The sequence below is a fragment of the Miniopterus natalensis genome, chromosome 3 (genome assembly GCF_054644295.1).
Source record: "Miniopterus natalensis isolate mMinNat1 chromosome 3, mMinNat1.hap1, whole genome shotgun sequence".
NCBI lineage: Eukaryota > Metazoa > Chordata > Mammalia > Chiroptera > Miniopteridae > Miniopterus > Miniopterus natalensis.
In genome coordinates, this window is record NC_142083.1 from 1,348,449 (window position 1) to 1,368,596 (window position 20,148).

Genomic DNA, 20,148 nt, shown 5'->3' on the forward strand with positions numbered 1-20,148 from the left:
GGGGAGCCCCTCGGGTCCCGGCGGAGCGTCTCTGGCTCCAGCGCGCTGTCCGCGCGCGGCCTCAGGAGCTGAGGTTAGGGGGCGACGCGGGCCGTGCGCGCAGGGGCAGGACACCCGCCCGGTGACATCCAGACGGTCCCAAGTGTGCTTGTTCCCGACAGTTTCCTTCGGTAGAGGCGTTAGTTATGGCGCGTGTGGCGCGTCCCCCGCGTCCTCGGGAAGAAGCGGGAAACGTGCGCAGACGGCGTTGGGGACTCGCGCGGCGCGGGGTCGCCGGGGTCGCCCGCCCCTAAGGTGGGGATTGCGCGTCAGCGCCGGTTCCGTAGCGCAGACGCGGTGGTTTCCTGAGCAAGCTTGGCGCTGGGCAGACGACACGGAACAGCCCCCCGGGGCGAGGCCGGGCTGCCGAGCGCAGCCGTAGGTGGACCGACAGGGCGTTTCTGAGGTCGGCGCGGAGGGGCCCGCTCTGCGCTCGGCTCGGCGGTGCAGGTGTCGGGGTGCAGGTGTCGGGGCCCTGTGCAGGTGTCGGGGTCAGGGCTCTGTGCAGGTGTCGGGGTCCTGTGCAGGTGCCGGGGTCCTGTGCAGGTGTCGGGGTCCTTTGCAGGTGTCGGGGCCCCGTGCAGGTGTCGGGGCCCCGTGCAGGTGTCGGGGCCCCGTGCAGGTGGGCATCAGGTGGCTGCGGTGCCGGGAGTCAGGGCTTCCGGGGCCCGCACAGAGAGGGAGTGCAGTTTCATCTCTGCTTCGGAGTTTATGGGTCTGTGATGGTTCTGGAAAATGCTTGTTCTGGGGATTTAGGCATTAAGCATGTTTTAGGAAAAGATACCTGGTCTATCTGTTTTCATGTTACTAGAGTTTCTTTTAAAGTAATTCAGTGTATTGTCATGATGAGACCCAGATTCCCTTTTTCTAAACAGAATGAAGTGCTGACCTAGTTCATTCTGGTTCCAAGATGACATTAGATGAGACAGCATCAGCTCTGTCACGGTGGGCAGTGAGGGGTACAGGGAGGGGGTACAGTGGTGGGCGAGAGAGGAAGCCTTTTCCTTTTGAGTTTAGGGAGACAGTATTTTGTATGGTACACTCACCTTTCTAGTGGAGTCTAAGGGTCATTTTAAACTTGTTTTTAAACCTATCACCTGACAGCAGGAGATTGGCCGTCTGAAGTCATGGTAGCTGGAAGAGGGTTGTCAACCTGGCATTAACTTTTTCTTTTTCTGCAGAGAATCTGCAGGTAAGAGTTGATGCACCAACAGAAAGATGACTAAGCACTTCCCAAGGACAGGGCTATGTGAAAATGATTTCATAATCGTAGCCTGACCACCCAGTAATGACCACCCCGACATCATGCAGGTGTCCATTTTCCTAGGACAGCATTGTGTGATTGGGTCAGACAGCTGCTTTATAATTTTACGAGGGTGATGTCTGCTGAAGCGATCATTAAACGTGTCCTCTCTGTGTGTGTATGCGGGCATACGTGTGGATGCAGGCAGGCATTCCTACCCCCGGGTCAACATTACCGTCACTGTGAGACATGAATTCCTCTGTGTGATACACCCAAGTTATTAGTGTCTTCAGTAGATCAGGTAAATTCTTGGGAAAGAGTGAGAATTTTGAGAAGTGCTGTGTACTTGATTGCTTTCTGAAACGGAGCGTTGTCTTGCCATCTTTCTCTGGCTCTCTTGATGATGGGTTCTGTGCTCGTAGAGAAGGCATCAGCATCGTCCGGGCACACCGGGAGAATGGGAGAGCTGCTTTCCAGAGGACAGTGGGCTGGCATGAAAGGACCCCAGTGTGTGAAACCAGGTCCTGAGTAAAATTTACTGGTGTTCACTTGCTGAGGGTCATTCCAGATGTTGCCCACCATGGCTTCAGGCTGCCAATAGATGGACACTGAGTCCACTAATCGATTCAGTCGCATTGATGGAAGGCTGGATCTGTGCCAGGCCCATGGTAGGTGCCAGGGATACAAAGATGGATGAAACAGTCCTTGCCCTGTAGGAGCTCAGGGTCCAATAAGGGAGAAACAAACAAGAGGTTATAGCACATCATGATAAATGTAATAATGGGGTTTGGAATAGGTCCCCTTTGAGTACAGAGAAGGGAGTTGTCTTAGATATGATTTGTTACAGATAAATGTGTTGTCTGCTTACTCTTAGAGATGCAGAAATGATGAAAGTCACCTGGAGTTCCTTTTGGAATCTTTTGGTCCCTCTCCCAGATTGATATAGGGTCGTAGGAGTCCAAGTGAGCACCTGTGTTTGAGACTTTTGTGGGCAGCCCATGGTGTCTAGGAGACTTAGGTGGAGCCGGCAGACCTGTTTTTGTGCCCTTGTTTTGCTGAGTGGCAGTCACTTAGAACACCTTTCTGTGCCCCTACAGATCTTTTCTCCACCCTGCTCTGTGCTCTGGGAAATGACTTCCATGGGTTGTGTCGGCTGAACTCTTGCTGTTTGGTTCTGGTTGGCTTTGGCCAATGGGGCATGAGCAGGGCCTGGGAGAGCCAGCTCCCTCGGCTGGTCTGTGCTGCCAGCACCGCTCTGTATTTCGTGAGTAGGTCACAGCTATTCAGGGGCCCGCTCTGCCAGCCAGCTACAGTTACAGATCTTGCTGGGTCTGGTAACCCCTTATTTGTCCCCCTAGGCCTGGAGGCGATAATGGCTTCCTGATCTTGCTAGCCTGGGCATGATTCACCTCCCTTGCTGCTCTTCTTAAATCCTGCCTCTACCTCTGAAGATGGTTCCTTCACTGAACTCTCCTCAGTACCTTATTGGAGTGTGCTGTTTGTTTTGTGTGGGGTTTTTTTTGCCTGGATACTACTGGTAATACTCATGTATGTTGAGAACACATCTAAGGTAGCTTCCCTTTCTGCACCTGACGCCGGTTACAGCAGCCCCTGACAGCAGGTGCACACAGGAGCTCATGGCCCCAGTGTGGGTTGTCTTGGGAGGGAGGGGTCATGTTCCAAATGTGGTCTCACCATTGTGCTGAAGCAAAGTCAATGGAGTAAAATCTGGAAGCAAAAAACTTTGGCAGTGAATACTAGGTGGTTGTGGAAATCTGTTACTTTTCCCCAGCGATTGTCACCATAATGCTGACATCATTCTGCCCCTCAGGTATTATCCCTGAGAGAGTGGTCTTTTTCCTGACCCTCTATCTGTACCCCTTTTTCATGGGGGGGGGGGGAACAAGTATTTAGTGAGTCACTTGCTAACTGATCTCTAGCATTTTGTGTCCCTCCCTTTTTCTCTTAACATTTATTTGTTTATTTACTCGTCACGTACATATTTGTTTAATATCTAGTAGGTGCTGTGCATTGTGTTTTTAACTTTACAATGGCATGAAAGCGGCACACATTCAAGAGAAACCATACTTTGAGTTTTAAATTTCTATCCTTTCCCAGTCTAGTGACAGGCAGCACGATCCTCTCTCTTGCCCTGGCAGCGCAGCCTGGGATCGCGAGGTAAAGAACAGGTACAGTGTACCGTGTTGCAGGCAGTTTTTGGATAGTGTTTTCTGTTTTCACATCCCGTCATGTCTATACAACGCCCATCTGTGTCCCGCTTCGGGTGAGAAGGAGAGGAGGGCAGTGACTCTTGAGATGAAATTGAAGTGGGTTGTCCAACTGTAGGCCAGTGTAAGTGTTCTGAGCACGTTTGAGGGGGTAGGTTAGGTATATTAAGTGCATTTTCAACTTCAAATACCTCCAACTTCGATGGGTCTGTGGGGACTTAACCCACTGTTAGTGAGCATCTCTGAGGCGATAATCAAGTAGGACACAGCGCTTGTCCTGACCGCTTGCGTGCCAGCCTCTGTTACCCAAACCTCTTTTGTTTCTGATGAGCATCGACTAGGTTGTTTCCCTTTCCTCCCAGCCACACAGAAAGGGAGGGAATCTCAAAAAATGAACACAGATTTGTCAGACCTGGCACTCTCGGGTCAGACCGGGTCCTGTTGCAAGCTTCTTCTGTCTTTAAATGTTCATTTGGGAACAGAAGCAGAGACCTGAAGGAAATTGCTACTCTTTGGCTCAAGTTGATTTAATACAGTTGAGTTTTAACTTAAATTTACTTTGCTTGGAATAGAGGTGGAAATGTTTAGAGAATGTTCTCCTCTATGGATTTTAGGAAACGTAAATTCTTCCTTTATATTCTCTTTGAATTACATTTTTTGAGAACTCCTGTACATGCTGTGAATCTTTATTAGTTTATTTCTCGTTTAGTCGGACGTTAGGAGAATGCCACTAAACTCCAAGATTTTAAGTGAACCAGTTAACGTGTAGTTTCAGTTTTATGGAAAGGAATTTGGAATGTTAATTGTCTGCTTCCTCCTAACTTAGATAGCTTAATTCAGCATTTGGGATAGAAACATACAGTCCTGGTAATAAGCTAGCTAGGGATTCTATAGCCATTGTCTTGTATCTCTTCTCTTTTCAAAAAAGCACTTGCCATTTAGGTATTGGGAGCAGTGGTTACCTTGTCTTTCCCTTTTTACTTCGCTAAAACTAGTCTCATGTGGGAATGACTTGTTCTTTATAAAGTATAAATTTTTCTTTAAAACATTGGAGAGACGGCATAGGCTAGTGATGGGCTCAGGATTCTCATTCCAACTCCTCTATTTATGAGCTGTGGGACAAAGTTTCCTCTTTGTGCCTCAGTTTCCTCACTGTCTAGTGATGTCGGTACCTACCTCACACGGTGTGGTGAGGTGTACATGGGTCCACATGTAAAGGGAGAGCAGCGCCTTGCACTTACGCACAGTATATGTTTGTCAAAATTAACTTTATAATCCTACCAACTGTAACATAACAATTATTTTAGTAGAAATAACATCAACTAATTTTGTATTAGGGACCAAAACACTTGCAAACTTTAAGCCATTTCCTGTGAGTAGTCATGGAATGCCTTTGAGGCTGACAGCATCTTGCAGGGGTTGAGTTTTATCAGCCATGGGTGAAGACCACACGTGCGATCTCTGAGTGGCGGTAATCCCGGGGTGGTGGACATCTATCTGTGTGGGTGTGCGCTGGAGTGTAATTAAACAAACAGAGAATCGCTTACTTTTTACAGTGGTAGTTCCTGAATTTCAGCTTCATCCAGAAAACGGACTTAACTGCACCCTAGTCAGCTTCACTGTGTTTATTGCCTGGATCTTGGAGATGGCCGCTCCCCACATAAAAAGTAGTCTCAATATTCTTAAAGTTTTTGAATGACCTTAACTGTATATCGACAATTGTGTAAATTCTATTAATTTAACTCTCCTCTGCAATTAAGCAGGCAGCAAAGAAAAAAGATACTACTGTGTAACACCTCTCCATACCTCCTCCCTCTTACCCTTATTTTTCAGATAGGTAGTATGTATTTTGATGTGTTGTTATGTTGGTGAGCACAGTGTTAAGGTTTTAAAATGTTGACTTTGCTTTATCTTTCAATTGTTTATTGAACAGGCATTGTGTACTCGGTATAATGCTAGGAGCTGTAAATATCACTGAACAGATAAGGCTCTATACTAATGTCTAAGACATGCCACAAATGACTAAAACAAGGCTGGAAGAGAGCGAGATGCGGGGCTGCAGACCTCAAGGAAGGCTTCTCTGAGGAGGGGCATTTGAATGGAGATTTAAGGATGAAAATAAGTTGGTGTTGAGGAGCTGGCAGAGGACGAGACCAGACTTAGGGAGGAGCGGGTGTTGAGGGCCAAAGGGGCAAAGGGCACTTTGTAAGAGAAAAGAGGCCTGTGTGGCTGGAATACAGCATGTACCCATGGTATTCTCAGTAGTGAATTCTGTCTCATTTCTAACTGTCAGCGTGGGTAATAGCAACAGCTGACATGTATTCAGTGCTCACTGGCCCTGTGCGGTCTCTGCTCCACTTGCTCAGGCAGGGTGGCTTGGTCATGTCCATTCTGTGGATGGTAGAATAGTTGGAAACTCTTCCAGTGAAACCAGGTGAGATGTGGTATGGTCAGGAATTGGGAAATACATGTTTGAAGATGATAACTTTTGAGTGAAGATTGGTCTGGGTTGGGGAAAGCTGGTAGTGAATGGAGAGGGCGAAGAAGGAGGGATGGGGGAATTAACTGGCTATAAGAGCAATGATTACTTTAGGTGGTCTGAATGTGTTATGACTTTAATTCTATGGGATGTGGCTTCAGAACCAGCTTCTGCTCACTGTATTCTGAGTATGTGTCTGCTGTGTAAAGGGGGCACTTCAGTTTTTATAACTCACACTGCTAATGACTACTAAGAGTTTTGCAGGAGGGTGTGCACCCTGGAGGATGTAACTATTTGCCCTGTTAGGAACATGCCCACAGACTTTCCTTCAGATAGCGCTGCTGCTGCAGGCATCCCTGCACAGCAAGGAGACCGCTGTCACGTGGGCAGCGTCAGCCACCTCTAGTAACTCATCCCAGCAGATATAGTTAGAACCCCGTAGTTTAGTTCTCAGCTGTCACTGCTTGGAAATGTTTCCCGAGTCTTTTTCAGGGTGGGGTGCCCGGGAAAATGACAAAAAGGAACCCTGTAGCGCATGAGCTCCTGAGTTAATTGGCAGCTTGTTAAGCCAGGCTCTGCCTTACCTCTTGTTCATTTACCTCCACAGTGAGGGAGATGGGTTGGCTGCCTAGTGCTTGAGAGGTGCATGAGAAGAGAAGAAAATCGTTATTTATTGAGTGCCTAAATGAGCCTTTGGTCAGTGTCTTAAATAAACTCATGCAGTTATCACAGAACTCTGAGGTATTGGCCTCATTTTATTCCCTAGTGCTAGGGTATCCAAAAATGGGTGGGAAAATGAAGCAGACCTGTGGACCTCAGATGGCTGCTTGCTCACTGGAGGACAGACTCCTGAGAAACCGTGACAGCACTGCGGATGCTGAGTGGGTGGCAGATGGCAGGCATTCAGAGGTCTGCTCCGTGAATGAATAGGTGCTGTGCCCGAGCCAGCCGCTCTCCAGGGTTTGAGTTCTAGCTCCGTCTGTTACTGCTCACCGTGTGGCCTTGGGCAGGTCGCTTTAACGCCCTCCGCGTTTCCTCACCTGATGAGGAAAAAGATGCTAACAGTGCCCTCCTCATCGTGCTGTGAAATCAGTGAGCTGATGTCTGACAGTGTGTGTGGAGTGTTTGGCATAGGCCTGGCCTGTGCTGCTGTTATTATCTTTAGGAAGCTGATAAACCGATTCCACACCACTTACCAGTCTGTTGTTCACATCTGGTACCGCAGGCCGACTGCTTTCTTTCTTTTGGAACATTATTTATTGTAGTTCTAGCTTCAATGTAAACAGCATTGAAATGGCGGCCTGGTTTGTATTTCATCTTTTGTGCCCAGATCACTCTAAGAAATGTTTGGATTATTCTAACCTATTTCCCTCTGGAAGCAGGTACCACAGTCAAATCTTCTGATTTGAAAAAAAATTTTTTTTAATCCTCACTTGAGGATATGTTTATTGATTTGAGAGAGAGAGAGAAACATCAATGAGTTACCTCTCGTACACTCCCCAACCGGGGATCGAACCCACAACCTTTTGGGACAGGATGACGCGCCAACCAACTGACCCATCCGGCCAGAGCCAGATCTTCCGATTGTACCTGCAGATGAGGAGTAGTCCCACAGCTCCTGGGCAAGATACCCAAGTGACTGTTCATGGAGAGAGAATAGTAGACTGGAAATAGGAATAAAGATGTGTGTGAGCTGGGCATGGCATGGCTCGGGTAGTCACAACCTCTCTTTTTAAAATATTACTTTTATAATATTTTTCCTTAAGAAACTATTTTCAGAAAACACACTTTTTCAGATGACATCCCAATTTGATTTGGGAAATACACCTATCATGGTTATGTAGTGTAGCCGGAGCAAGTGGCATTTGTGGTATTTCACTTTTTCAAACAGTATGGATAAGAAAAAGGAATTTTCAGTGTGCTCCTTTCCAGATATTGTCTCTGTCTGACCCAGTGGCCCAATTGGAGAAAAGGTTTCATAAATTGTGATGTTATCAAAACTTGTTAGGCAGGTTATGGGTAACATTCAACTTTATAACTGGTGTTGGATACCTACATTAATACTAACTTTATGTTCCATAATGGGGCCCATAATGTCTAAGTGGGGTCCATGGAATATAGTCTGATTACTAACCAAATCTAACAACAAATAAATAAATTACCTTTTATAAAGATACCTTTTTTACATAGACTCCCTCCTCCGCCCCCCTCCTGACTTAGGATTTACATTGTGAATGACTTCTCAGTGAGTGGCAATTTATGTAACTTTTTTTAAAGGGCTCAAAGTGTGAGCTAGTAGTGAAGGTAGTTGACTTGGAGGCCAGAATCTAACCCGGCTTCTCCTCCCTGTGATCACGCGGGCAAGATCACATGGGTGTTTCATGTAGTCACATGTAAATTAGAGTGGGAGTAGTGTCTGCCCTGCCTATGTCTCAGGATCCTAGTGGTAAGCAAACCTCACTTATGGAGAGTCAGCTGCTGCAGGATGTGTTGCAGCAGTTGACACCAGCGAACTCGGGGTGGGAAGACCAAGAGCACGTGGTGTACAAGAGGGTGTCCTGAGCAACTGCAGGAGACCTATGGGAGACCAGGTATAAATTTAGCTGCCAAGAGTGGATGCATATTAGAATGTTAGGAAGTAGTGATGAAGGAGAAATGGGCCCTGGTACAAGGTCCTATAGGCCCCTGCTTGAGTTCCTGCTTTTGCCATATAGGTGCATGGCTCTGTCCATGACCAATTGACTCATGAAATTTTGAAACTGGTTTGGACACGGAAAACACCGGTTGGAGTCTGAATCCTAGTTCTGTCGCCTGCCATTAGTGTAAATCACCCAAGTTCACAGCCTCGTTCCCTTTGTCTTCATCTGTATACTCCTTGGCATGTGGCTGGTGTCCACTGCATAACATAGTAGGCATTTGCTTGTTCCACAAAGTCTGGTCCTTACATGTTGTTGCCAGACTTTCTTAGCCGGTGGAGCTGCAGGTGAACAGAAATGAACCAGAAAGTGCTGTGATGGAGAAATGTGGGCACAGTGATAGGATCAGAAGGGTTCTGAATGAAGAATGAGTGGCTCTTAAAAATGATTACTTTGGTCAGGGTAGAGGAACAGCTTAGAGCGTAGAAGAATGGCTTCAGGGTGGTCAGTTAGGAGCTGTGGGATCCGTCCAGATGAGGTAATGGTCGTGCGACCACAGGGGGTGATGAAGGGGGAGAAAGGGTATGGACTTGAGAGGTACCTCGGGAGTCAGGTGGACATGTTTTGGTGGCCTATTGAATGTGGAAGACAGAGATGTGTGAAGGATAGTTCTGAAGGTTCTGACTCGTATGATTGGGCAGATGTTGGTTCCAAGGTAGTTACTGAGCCGGGAGAAGTAGGAGAGAACCCGATTTGATACAGGAAGGGGGTGGGAGGAGATAGTGAGTCTGCTGTGAGCATCTCTGTTTAAGGTGCCTTTGGAATTTCCAAGAGGAAGTGCCAGTGTTCATGTAGATAAATGGGTCCAGAGCTCAGAGGGGTGGTCTGAATTTTGGGAGGCATTGGCGTATTCATGTGATTGAAGTCGTGAGACTTGATGAATCTCAGAAAGAGTTGTAAAGTGAGAAGGGAAAGGGTTTAGGACGGAGCTCTGAGAAACACCAGCATCTCAGATGGGCTGGAGGAAGAAAGAACACCGGGACTGGGAGGAGGATCCTGGAAGGCCTCTGAGGAGAGTGACTCAAGGAGACAGTGGCAGCAATGTCTGCATTCTCCCAAAAGATCAAGTAAGATGATGCCTGGAGAGCCTTCTGGTTTAGTTACACAGAGGCCAGTGGTAACCTTATGTAAAGCCGTTTCCAGATTGGACGGGGCTGAGGAGTGGGTATTTGGCGTAGACATGGCAACTGTGGGTATCGATAATTTAAAAAGCTGGACTAAGAAGGGAGAAGGGTAGCTTAGGGATAGGACACCCAAATGTTGGCTGAATGAATGAGAGTGCCTCAGGGCCTTCTTGAAGGTTCCCGCCTGGGCCAGCAGGCTCCTCCTGAGACTGGGAGGAGATGTTAGGGATGTCAGCGGAGGCGTAGGTAGTCTGGGGTAGTAGGGTGTCATGGTTTCCTGATGTGCTGGGTGGGGAGAAGGATCTTGCGAGAGAGGAAACCATTTGGATCAGTGGTGTAGGGATAGCCGAACTCTTCCAGACCCTCTGCCCACAACATTGGGTTCGCTGATGCTGCTGTTTTCTGAGTAGCTGTTGCCGAGTGGGATGGGTGTAGGACTTGAAGCTCTGGACGTGGTTTCAGAATTCTGCTTGGCCACAGGTTCCTGTTTCAGGTCACAGATGGTTATGTTGTCCTGCTGATTAAGCCTCAGTGTCTCCTCTTGCACATGGAGAAGACTGCTCCACAGGTCTGTTAGGCTAGACGAGCACCTGTGCAAGTAAAGCACTGGCTCTCGTGGGTGCTCAGTGAGCTCATGTGAAGTCTGCTGTTTTTGTTGTTTGTCTTGGTGGCTGCTGTTTGCTGTGTAGTCCAGCATTGTGTGTTTTCCCTGAGCTTTAAAGGAACAATTTTTTAGGGTTCCTTCCTTCTTCAACTTATTTTCTGTAAAATATCTTGAGTAATACAAACATACATTTTTGGGGAAACAGATACATGATTTGCTACTGCAGTAATCATAACCATTAAAAAAAGAAATTTACCAAACATTTTTAGCTTGTGTGCCTTTAAAAAAAGTATGTGTGTATTTTAAACAAAGCTTACTAATTTAGATATGCCACTTTGGTGACTTCCTGCCAGAGTAAGAGTTTTTATATTTTTCTTCTGGGACACACCTTAGGATAACTTTAGTGTCTGGATCCTTGCCGTTTGGCATAATTTCAGAGTATAGATGATGGACCTACACAAATGCTTTTAAGATTTAAAACACGTAACGTACTTTTTAGTGGGGTAGAGGCATGAAAACTTAAAAGCAGTTGAGGTCTCAGGTCGGGATTTTATTTGGTGGTTTATTTAAAATGTTTGCTTGTAGTTTTTGTTCTTGAATTATTTCCTATGTATGGTTTGGGCACTGAAATAACTAATTTTGTACCAGGATGGTGAAATCAAGTCAGTCTGCCACCTTTTTCATAGGTTCAGTTGCTGAAGCAGTCTCCCTAAAGGTTTAAAACCTGCCCCAACCACCACGCCCACCTCACAAGAGGCATTTGTGTATTGACTTTTCTAGGAGAGGACTAGAGCTTGCCAGCTTTCTTCAGGAATCATACAGTGGCAAACACACACTGTTGTTCTTTGGGACACAGGTCTTACTGCCGAGTGGAGGAAAGCTACCTCTTGCCCAGTACCAGTAAGGGAGACTTTGCTGGTTAAGGGAACTTTGTGGGTGGGGTTTCTGAGACTGGAAGCCTCATTGTTGGTTCAAAGAGAGAAGTAATAGCCAGGTGTCCTCGCCCGAATATAGGATGCTTTGTTTTACAGGCTTAAATAATCCTCAGATAAAACCCTATAGGTCATACTTTCTTTAAAGACTAAATAAACTCTGTAGAAACTGTACTTCAAAGAGGAAGCGTCCCTTTTATTCACCGACATTATCTACTGAAGTTGGCTGGTTGTTGACCGGCCTTTAAGAAAGATACCTAAAATACATGTACTTAATAGGTGATGAAGTCTCCCTGGGCACCTGTGTGTAGGTTTACCAAGTTAGGAATTATGTTTTCCCCAGAGGAGCTTCTCATATCTTGTTTCATAATATAGTTTGTGATATATTTTACTATTTTGACTTTGGAAATACGTGGTATTTCATTGTATGAGTTTAGCATGGTGTACTTAAGTGTTGGATATGGAATACTGTCATCATTAGTAAGATCTAGATTAGCTTTTTCCTTTAAAAATAATTTTTCATTGATTTCCAAATTTTCTAAATTGGAAAACTCTAAAAAGCCCAGAAAATAAAATAAATATCACACTAATCTCACGCTCACCCAGAGATGACCCTTTTTAACATTTTGGTTATATATCTTTCCAGTACTTTTTTTATGTGTATGAGTTCACAATTTAAAAAAACAACAACAGAAATGCTTTAAAAAAACCAAATTGGGATATTGCTGCATATACTGTTTAATTTTTAACATAGTCTTCTACAAAATTACTTTCAGTGTTTATGTGGTATTCTGTTTGTATTTGGCATAATCTACTTTAACCTTCATTTTTTAACATTTAGATTATTTGCCTTTTTTTGTGCTGTTGTTCTGTATACAGCATCCTGTTTAAACTCTGGAAAACCTTGGGTCATCCATCCCAGCCTGTCTCGTGTTCTGGCCTCTTCTGCACCTCTCCCCTCTAGCTCTTCCTTCTTTAACACTAAGACCACAGCAGGTGGACAGACTATTCTCAAGCTGCCGATTTACTGACCAGCATGAACACGCTGGTCTCTGTTGAAGTCAGGGATCAGATGACACAGACACATTTTATTTGCTGGAGATAAATGACTACAGTACGTGAATTGTGTGTTGGTACAGGTTCATGTGTGTCTCGGGCCCATGGGGACTCTCAGAAGGGCAGCAGTGGTTGTGAAGGGGGTGGCAGAGGAGACCCACCAGGGAAGAAGCACTTCCTAAGTTCTCTTAAGGTGCCAGGTGCTATGTTAGGCACATTGCTGGGCTCTTAGTGTGCAGCAGATCTGGGAGGTACATCATTAGTTATTCTCATTCTCCCTAAGAGGAGACTGAGCTCAGATAGGTGAGGAACTGGGAGAACGCCAGAACTAAATCCAGCCGGGCGTACTGACTCCCAGCCCAGCTCTGTCCAGGGCCCCACCCTGCCACACCAAAGGAAAGGTTCCAGGGCTGGCCGAGTGAAGCTGGGAGGGCTGGTAGAAGTTAGCTAGGTGGGGTGGGGCATGGGTGGGTCACTGTACAGAGCGTGCAAGAGGTGAGGGGAGTAGAGAGGTGATAGGGAGCGGAAGCCAGCATTTACGTTTATTTTAAATGTATACATAGTAAAATTCACTCTTTTCTATGAATTTAGGCAATTTAGAATTTAGAGTGAAGGAACCACTGCACAATCAAGATACAGAAGGAACAAAGTTCCTTCCTGCTGCTCTTTTGTAATCAACTCCTCCCCCGGCCTCCACCACTGACAGCCAGTGAGCTGTTCTCCATCCCCCGTCCCATACGTGGAATTAGTGTGGAGCCTTTTGAGTCTGGCCCCTTCACTTGGCATAACTCATTCTAATTAGACAACCACTGATGTACTAAGCGTTACTGTACAACTTTGCTGTAGTTTTTGCCTTTTTCAAAATGTGCTTCTTCCATCCCCAACTCTAATTTCATGTGAACAGAATGTGTTTGGGCTGAGAAATGAGTATAGTTGTAGCTTCAAATACCAAAGAAGCCAGAAATAGATTCCTGATAAGGGCCCAGGAGAAAGTAAAATAGAAAACAAATCAGCTGTCTCTCCCACACCCTGTTACATCAGTGTCTTCCTGCCTTTGCATATGGAAATCTACCCCATGGAAAGTTTGCTGCCTTGTGACCTTTGCCTGCTGGAAAGGGAAAGGGAACAGCTGTGACTGGGAGCTGTGGAAGGAATTAATGTGCTGGCCCTTTGGCTCCCTGAGCCTTCCGGGGAGGGAAACAACAGGTGACTGACTTCTAGCTTCTTATTTTTGTTGGTGCCTAAATAGGCTGACATGTTTTATGTGAAGAAATCTCAGAGTTCACAGTAAAAGAACCTGCCCTTATAGTCATTCTGGATTTTTTTTTAAAGTGCTTTAAGTATATACAGAGTTATTTTAAATGTCTTAATGAACTAAGAGACTCCAAGGTTAAGGATATTATAGGTAATTATTGACAGAAAACCACCAAAAGTAAAAACCTTCTTTGGTAAATGTCACTTATACGCAAACTGCCTCCCCCCCCCCCCTTTTGTCCTAACTTAAACACAAAACAAAAAACCAACAAGGTAACTTGGTCCTTTTTATAGTAAAACCATGTTAGCCACAGAGAGTGGTGACCTCAGGCCAGGGACCAGAATGCAGGTGTCCCTAGAAGCTGCGGTTGCCATTCTGTGAGTCCTTGACCCTGGATGCTTGGTGTACCCTCTCTGTGAGTCCTTCTCAAATACAGTAACCCCACCCCATTCGCGGGGAAAGCGTTCTGGGACCCCTGTGGGTGTCTGAAACCGCAGATAGTACAGCGCCCCTTGTATACTGTATGTTCCCTGTGCATATGTACCTTCCGCGTAACTTATAAGTTGGGCACAGAGATCAACAACAGTAACATAACAGGGAGAACAGGTGTAACAGTGCTGCAGTGAGCTATGAGAATGTGACCTCTCAGAGTGCATGACTGTACTGGACTCGCCTCTGTGGTGATGTGGGATGACACACTGCACTGCCAGTGTGAGGAGATGAAGTGACGTGGAGTTTTCCCTTTAATATTTTTGCTGGTAACGGAAACCTCAAAAAGCGAAACCCAGGTTGTTGGGGTGGGAGGAGCTCCTGTGTATATTGACTCTACCCCGACCCCTCCCACCTGGCTCCAGGCTCTGCCCCACCTCCAGCTCTACCTGGCACAGATCCATCTTCCTGAGGCACAGCTGTCTCCAAGCCCTTTCTTGCTCAGAGCCAGTGCTGACTTTTCATCTTCTATTGAAACATACTCAAATGATTTACCTGGAGTCAAAGACCCTCATGCTGTAGTTTTGCTGTCCATTCCCATTTCTCTTACCCCTCATTTCCCTCTACTCTGCTTTAGCTGGAGCATCCTGTTTGTTTGTTCAATTTAATTGTCTGGCAACAGATGGAGCTCAGGTATCAACCTTTAGTTCATTTGCAATTCCATTTCCCATTGCAGTTGTTTTCAGTGTTTTTTTCTACTCTAGGAAACCTCCAGGCATCCCCGCTCTCCTCATTTTTTAGCAAAGGATGCTGGTTCTCACTTCATTTAGAAGGACTTAGAGTCAGACAAGTATCTGTTTGAATCCTGAAGGCACCACTAACTGTCCAGGCTGACCACCAGTCTCCATCTGAGCTCTCCAGTGTCCTGGTCTCTCCCCACAGGTAAAGCAGAGCCCAGCTCCTCCTGAACTATATCAGGCGTTGCTCTGAGTGGCCATGCTGGGGCAGTGCTAGTTCTTAAATGTGTGTAATTTCACCTCATTATATATATGGCTTTAATTAAGCTCTGTGTCCTCCCTGAGTCATCCTCTCATCTTTAAAGTGGGGATAATAATACCTGTTTTACAAGGTGGCTCTTTGCTGTTAAATATTTGCTGAGGGCCTGTCTTGTTTGAAGCACTGACTTGGGTGCTTGGAATATATCAGTGAACAAAACAAAAATACCTGCACCTTCTGGGAGCTTGTATTCAGTTGGTATTGTGAGGATTAGATGAAAAGGGACGTACATGTTCAGTATGGTGCCAGACACCTGAGGTGCTCACAGTGTTTGGGCCCCTTTCTTCCCCTTTGCCATACTGTTTCCATCAGGGCGCCAAAGGCAGTGTGTGGCCTGGTAGAGCCAATACTAATAACTGGACATGGCCTCGCCAGAGAGGACCCAGGGCCTGACCGTATTGCAGAGCAGTACACATGGAAGAGCAACCATTTCGGGGGGCAGGTAAAAATTACTAGGTGACGCTTCTCGTGATGGTCCTGGCTGTCTGCCTATGCTTACATTTCCTCCCGCCTCCCTTGGATCTGGCTCCTCCATTCACCCTTATTCTCCAGTCCTCCTCCTGCCTACCCCATCCGCTCCACCCACTGTCAGATCTTTTGCAATATAGACCAAAAAAAAATCGTTACCCTTCCTCTGCCCCGTTTGCCCTTCGAGGTGCAGACAGGTCCTCCCCTTCCATCCTTTTTATCAGAAGATACTTTAAACTTGTCTCTCCTTCTTCATTCAGTCCTTCACTCTTTCTAGGCTTTCCCTTCTCACCTAGGTGCCGCTGGCCTGTCAGGGCTCCTCCGTCACCTGTTATCTGTTCTTTTTCTATTTAGCTTCTTTGTAAGTGGCACCTGTTGTTGTTAAGAACATGTGGAGTCAGTGGGCTTATGGTCTCATTGACCTGAGTTCGAAACCCAATTCCTCAACCTAAGCGGCTTTGGGCAGGTTTCTTCATTCAAAATGATGTCATGTTTATCTTTTAAAGTAATTGAAGGATTAAAAGTTGCAACACGCAGCACATTGTCAGGACATATGGTGAGAGTTAAGTGAAAAGTACCTGCTGTCAGTGGCATTTTAAACAAGTCGCCCTTCGTTTTCCAACATGATCGCTCATTCATGTTCCCCACCCTCCTGTCCTGAGAGTTCCTTCCTTGTTAGCTGGCTGTGTTTACTTTTGTTTTCTTTCCAGGTTCATGGCTGTTGTTACTGTCTCTGAGTGATCTTAATACAGTCTCATGGCTTCAGCTGTCCCCTTATGATTGATAAGTTCATCTTGAGTCTGGTTCTCTCTCGAGTGCCAGATACGAGTGTCTAGCTGTGTGCTGGACACGAAACATCGATCAGAAGGTCAGGGACAGCAGTAGGAGGCAGTGTCTGCATTTGCTCTGTGGAGGAAGCCGCTTCTCTTACCTGGCAAACTCATGAGTTTCACTTAAGTCAGTAAAAGTGTGAATGACTCTCTTTATGTTTGGATAGCCAACGACCCTTTCCAAAGGAGGGAGGGAAGAAAACCCTTTCTCTTCAGAAATAACACGTAACTCTTGTCAGCAGGAGGATCTTTCATGTAATTCTAGAAAGAATTTGAAACACCTGTTTCCAAAGAAAGAAAGAAAAATACTGCATTTTCCCCCCCAAAATGTATTTTGTTCAAACCTAATTAGATACCAAAGAGAGGATGTGCTTTAGGCTTGGAATGAATAGAACGCTCTAAAAATGGCTCAGGTAACACACAGTAGTAAGAGCCAAAAAAATTTATTTACTTTTAACCTTGGGCTGCTAAAAGGGGAAAATGAACGGGTTTGTAGAAGCAAATGTCACAGAAGCAACTGGACTGACTTGTGAGACCCAAATATACACGTAGAAAAGTGCACAAACATGGCTAAATTTACTAAAAGGAGAATATTTCTTACATAACATTTTTGGTAAAATAAAACATCAGCCCCTGGAAGTAGTTCCCTCACTGTTTATTTTTCTGTAAGTTGTGCTGAGGTTCCCATTTCTCTCCCTGGCTTGCAGGAGCCCAGCACAGTGGTGTGGGATGTGTCCTGGGTCACACCAAGCAACTTCACCCTCACTCCCCATAACAAAAGGAGGAAGCCTGTGGTTTGTCCGTATATAGACCAGCCGAGGCTCACAGAATCATGGACTGGGGCACCTAAGAAAGAAGGCCTTCCAGCTGTATACAAGGACACACACCCTGGGTTAGGTGCCTCTCTTAAAAGAAACGCCGGAGGCCCTGTGATGTGAAGAGAAGAGGAACTTTTGTTAAAATCCCGGCATCCCTGCTTACCAACCTGTGTGATGACGCTGCTCCATCCCGGACACACTCAAGGGCTGTGTACTCTTGGGCGAGTTACCTGGTGTTTCTGAGTTTCTGATAAAATTAGCCCAGAGACATAGTTAGTGCCCTTTAAAAATTGTAATAATTTTCTGTATTTGTGTTTTTCTTTTGTTTTCTTAAGCCTTTAACAAGACCTACCATTAACTGGTAAAAACTCAATTTGGTTTTGTTGATCTGATTTTCCCTTTGTTTTCTATTTTATTCATTTCTGTTCTTTATTCCTTTTACTTTCTTGAGCTTTTAAAAAATAAGTTATTGCGTGTTTCATTCATTTCTCAGGTATAAATTTAAGGCTGTACATTTTTATGTGTAGTGTTTTAGTTGTATACTTTCGATTTGTATTTTCATGTTCATTTCAGACTATTTTGTGATTTTACATTTTGGCTTTTCTAGACCCGTGACTTAGTGATTTTTAAGTTTTCATACATACAGATTTGGAGGACTGTCTTTCCCCTTCATAAAATTGTTAGAATTAGAGATAATATATAGGCAGACATCTGGCGAATAGTAGGTCTTCAACAAGTGCTTTCACTTCTTAAAGAAATAAAGTGCTTTTGAAATTACTACTTTCTTAGGTAAGTTGCTTTTATAGCATAATTTCAGGAAACACAACAAAAATACTTTTTCATGGTGATAAAGCAGTTCTTAAAATTAAAAATTAATGATCTTGATCTTTTGTTTTATTATAAAATATTCAAACATGGAAGTATATTCAGTAGGAGATGAGTTGTCTACCCAATTTCATATTCAGTACCATCTCTGGAGTTAACTACTTAAAGTTGGTTATATATTTTTTCTAGGCTTTCTAATTATTTAGACATAAACACAAATATTTTGTTTCATATAAATGAAATTACACTAAATACAGTGTTTTTACAGATTATTTTGCACCCTTAGCAGTATATCAAACATATTTCTATGTATGTGTTGCTTATTCTAATAGTAATACTATTGATTAGGTTTTAAAATTTTTTCCAGATTTTGTGGTAGGAAATCTGAAGTACAAATGCACATTTTGCCTGACGGTGACGATCAGCTGTGCTGTGTGTGCCCCGTGTGTGACTGTGCTGGGTGCTCTGTACGTGTTGTTTGCATTGCTCTTGGCCATGCGTGAGCAGCATGAGACTGAAGACTCACAGTAATACCCACACACAGCTGTGCTGCAATCTTTCACTATAAAGCAAGCCTTTCTCTTAAGCATGTTTGTGTTTTGTGATTCAGTTTATAAATTCCTACAGGTCTAGCAGGATTGCTATTTAAGTGTCCTGTAAGCAGGGCTGCCCTGATTATTTTAGGCGCTTCCAGTAAGAGCAAATATTTTTTACTGCTAAATAAGAGCACATTATGATTTATACTCTTTACTGAGAGTGGCAGCATAACATGTACAGAACTGTGCAGTAGGTGACGATGTTTTTCACTGGGATCCTGGACTAAGTCCTCTGCTAGCTGAAGGTGTATAGAATGGGTGTTGTCATGGACCAGGCTGTGTGAGTCACAGCTTCAGATCTGATGGTTTCTAGTGGTCCTAGAGAAGAGGCTGGGAAAGGTGGACCTGGAGCTGATAATTATTAGTAAAGTCCTGTTTTGAAGTGTTACTGCTTTATACTGGTCATCGTCTCATTTGGAAATCTGGTCCGCTTTCCCGTAGGGAAGCTGTGGACCTCTCTTTGGGGGGAATCAGTAAAGAGGATTGCCCTGCCCATGTGACTCAGTGGTTGAGCTTCGTCCCGTGCACCAAAACATCTCCGGTTCGATTCCTGGTCGGGGCACGTGCCAAGGTTGTGGGCTCCATCCCCAGTGGGGGACTTGGGGACGTGCAGGAGGCAGGCAATCGCTGTCTCTCTTTCACATCGATATTTCTCTTTCTCCCTGTCCCTTCCTCTCTCTAAAATCAATGAAAACGTATTTTTTTATAAAAGAGGATTGAATTGGGGCTGCAGCTTCTTTACTCATTGAGAAAAGAGTGAGAGAGCCCAGCTGGGCGTGGCTTAGTGGTTGAGCATCAACCTAGAACCCAGGAGATCAAGGTTCGATTCCCAGTCAGGGCACATGCTGGGGGTTGTGGGCTCAATCCCCAGTGGGGGGCGTGCAGGAGGCAGCCGATCAACAACTTCCTCATCATTGATGTTTCAACCCTCTCTCCGAAATCAATAAAGATATATTTTAAAAAGTAAATAAAATAAAAACCAGCCACCCATTTAAAAAGAAAAAAGGAAAAGAGTGAGAGGTGCTCCCACAATAGCCACATCTGAAGCTTTGCTCAGCGGTAATGCTGGGTAGTACAGAAGTGCACTCAAGATTCCAGGAGTTTCTAAATTACAGATTTGTTTCAGCAGGTAACATTCATTAGCACTTTATGTTCCCAGTGGAAAACAAGCTTGAGAAATCATCGTTAGAATATAGAATTAGAAGAGCTTCCGGAGTGTGTTCTTGGACTTTATAGATTGTCAACCATTTTTGTTTTGTTTTTTTGACTTTTCTTGGTTTGTTTTAATTTGAGTATTATGGAGAGAAAAATCACTTAAAACTTTTCAGGACCTAAGATTATGGTTACACAGGATTACTGGGTGCCTCGGAGGAATCGCTCCGTTTATCCATTCGTTCACTTACTCGTTCAGCAAATACTCTTCGAGTTACCCCTTTGCATTACCACTTGTGGGGTGCCAAGACCCTGATT

The 20,148-nt window shown here is 45.0% G+C and overlaps 1 protein-coding gene across 2 annotated transcripts in view; it reads left to right on the forward strand.

Moving 5' to 3' along the window:
- PLPP1 (phospholipid phosphatase 1) overlaps nt 1-20,148 on the forward strand; it is a 50,191-nt gene that overhangs the window by 637 nt on the left and 29,406 nt on the right. The gene's annotated exons all lie outside the window — the stretch shown is intronic.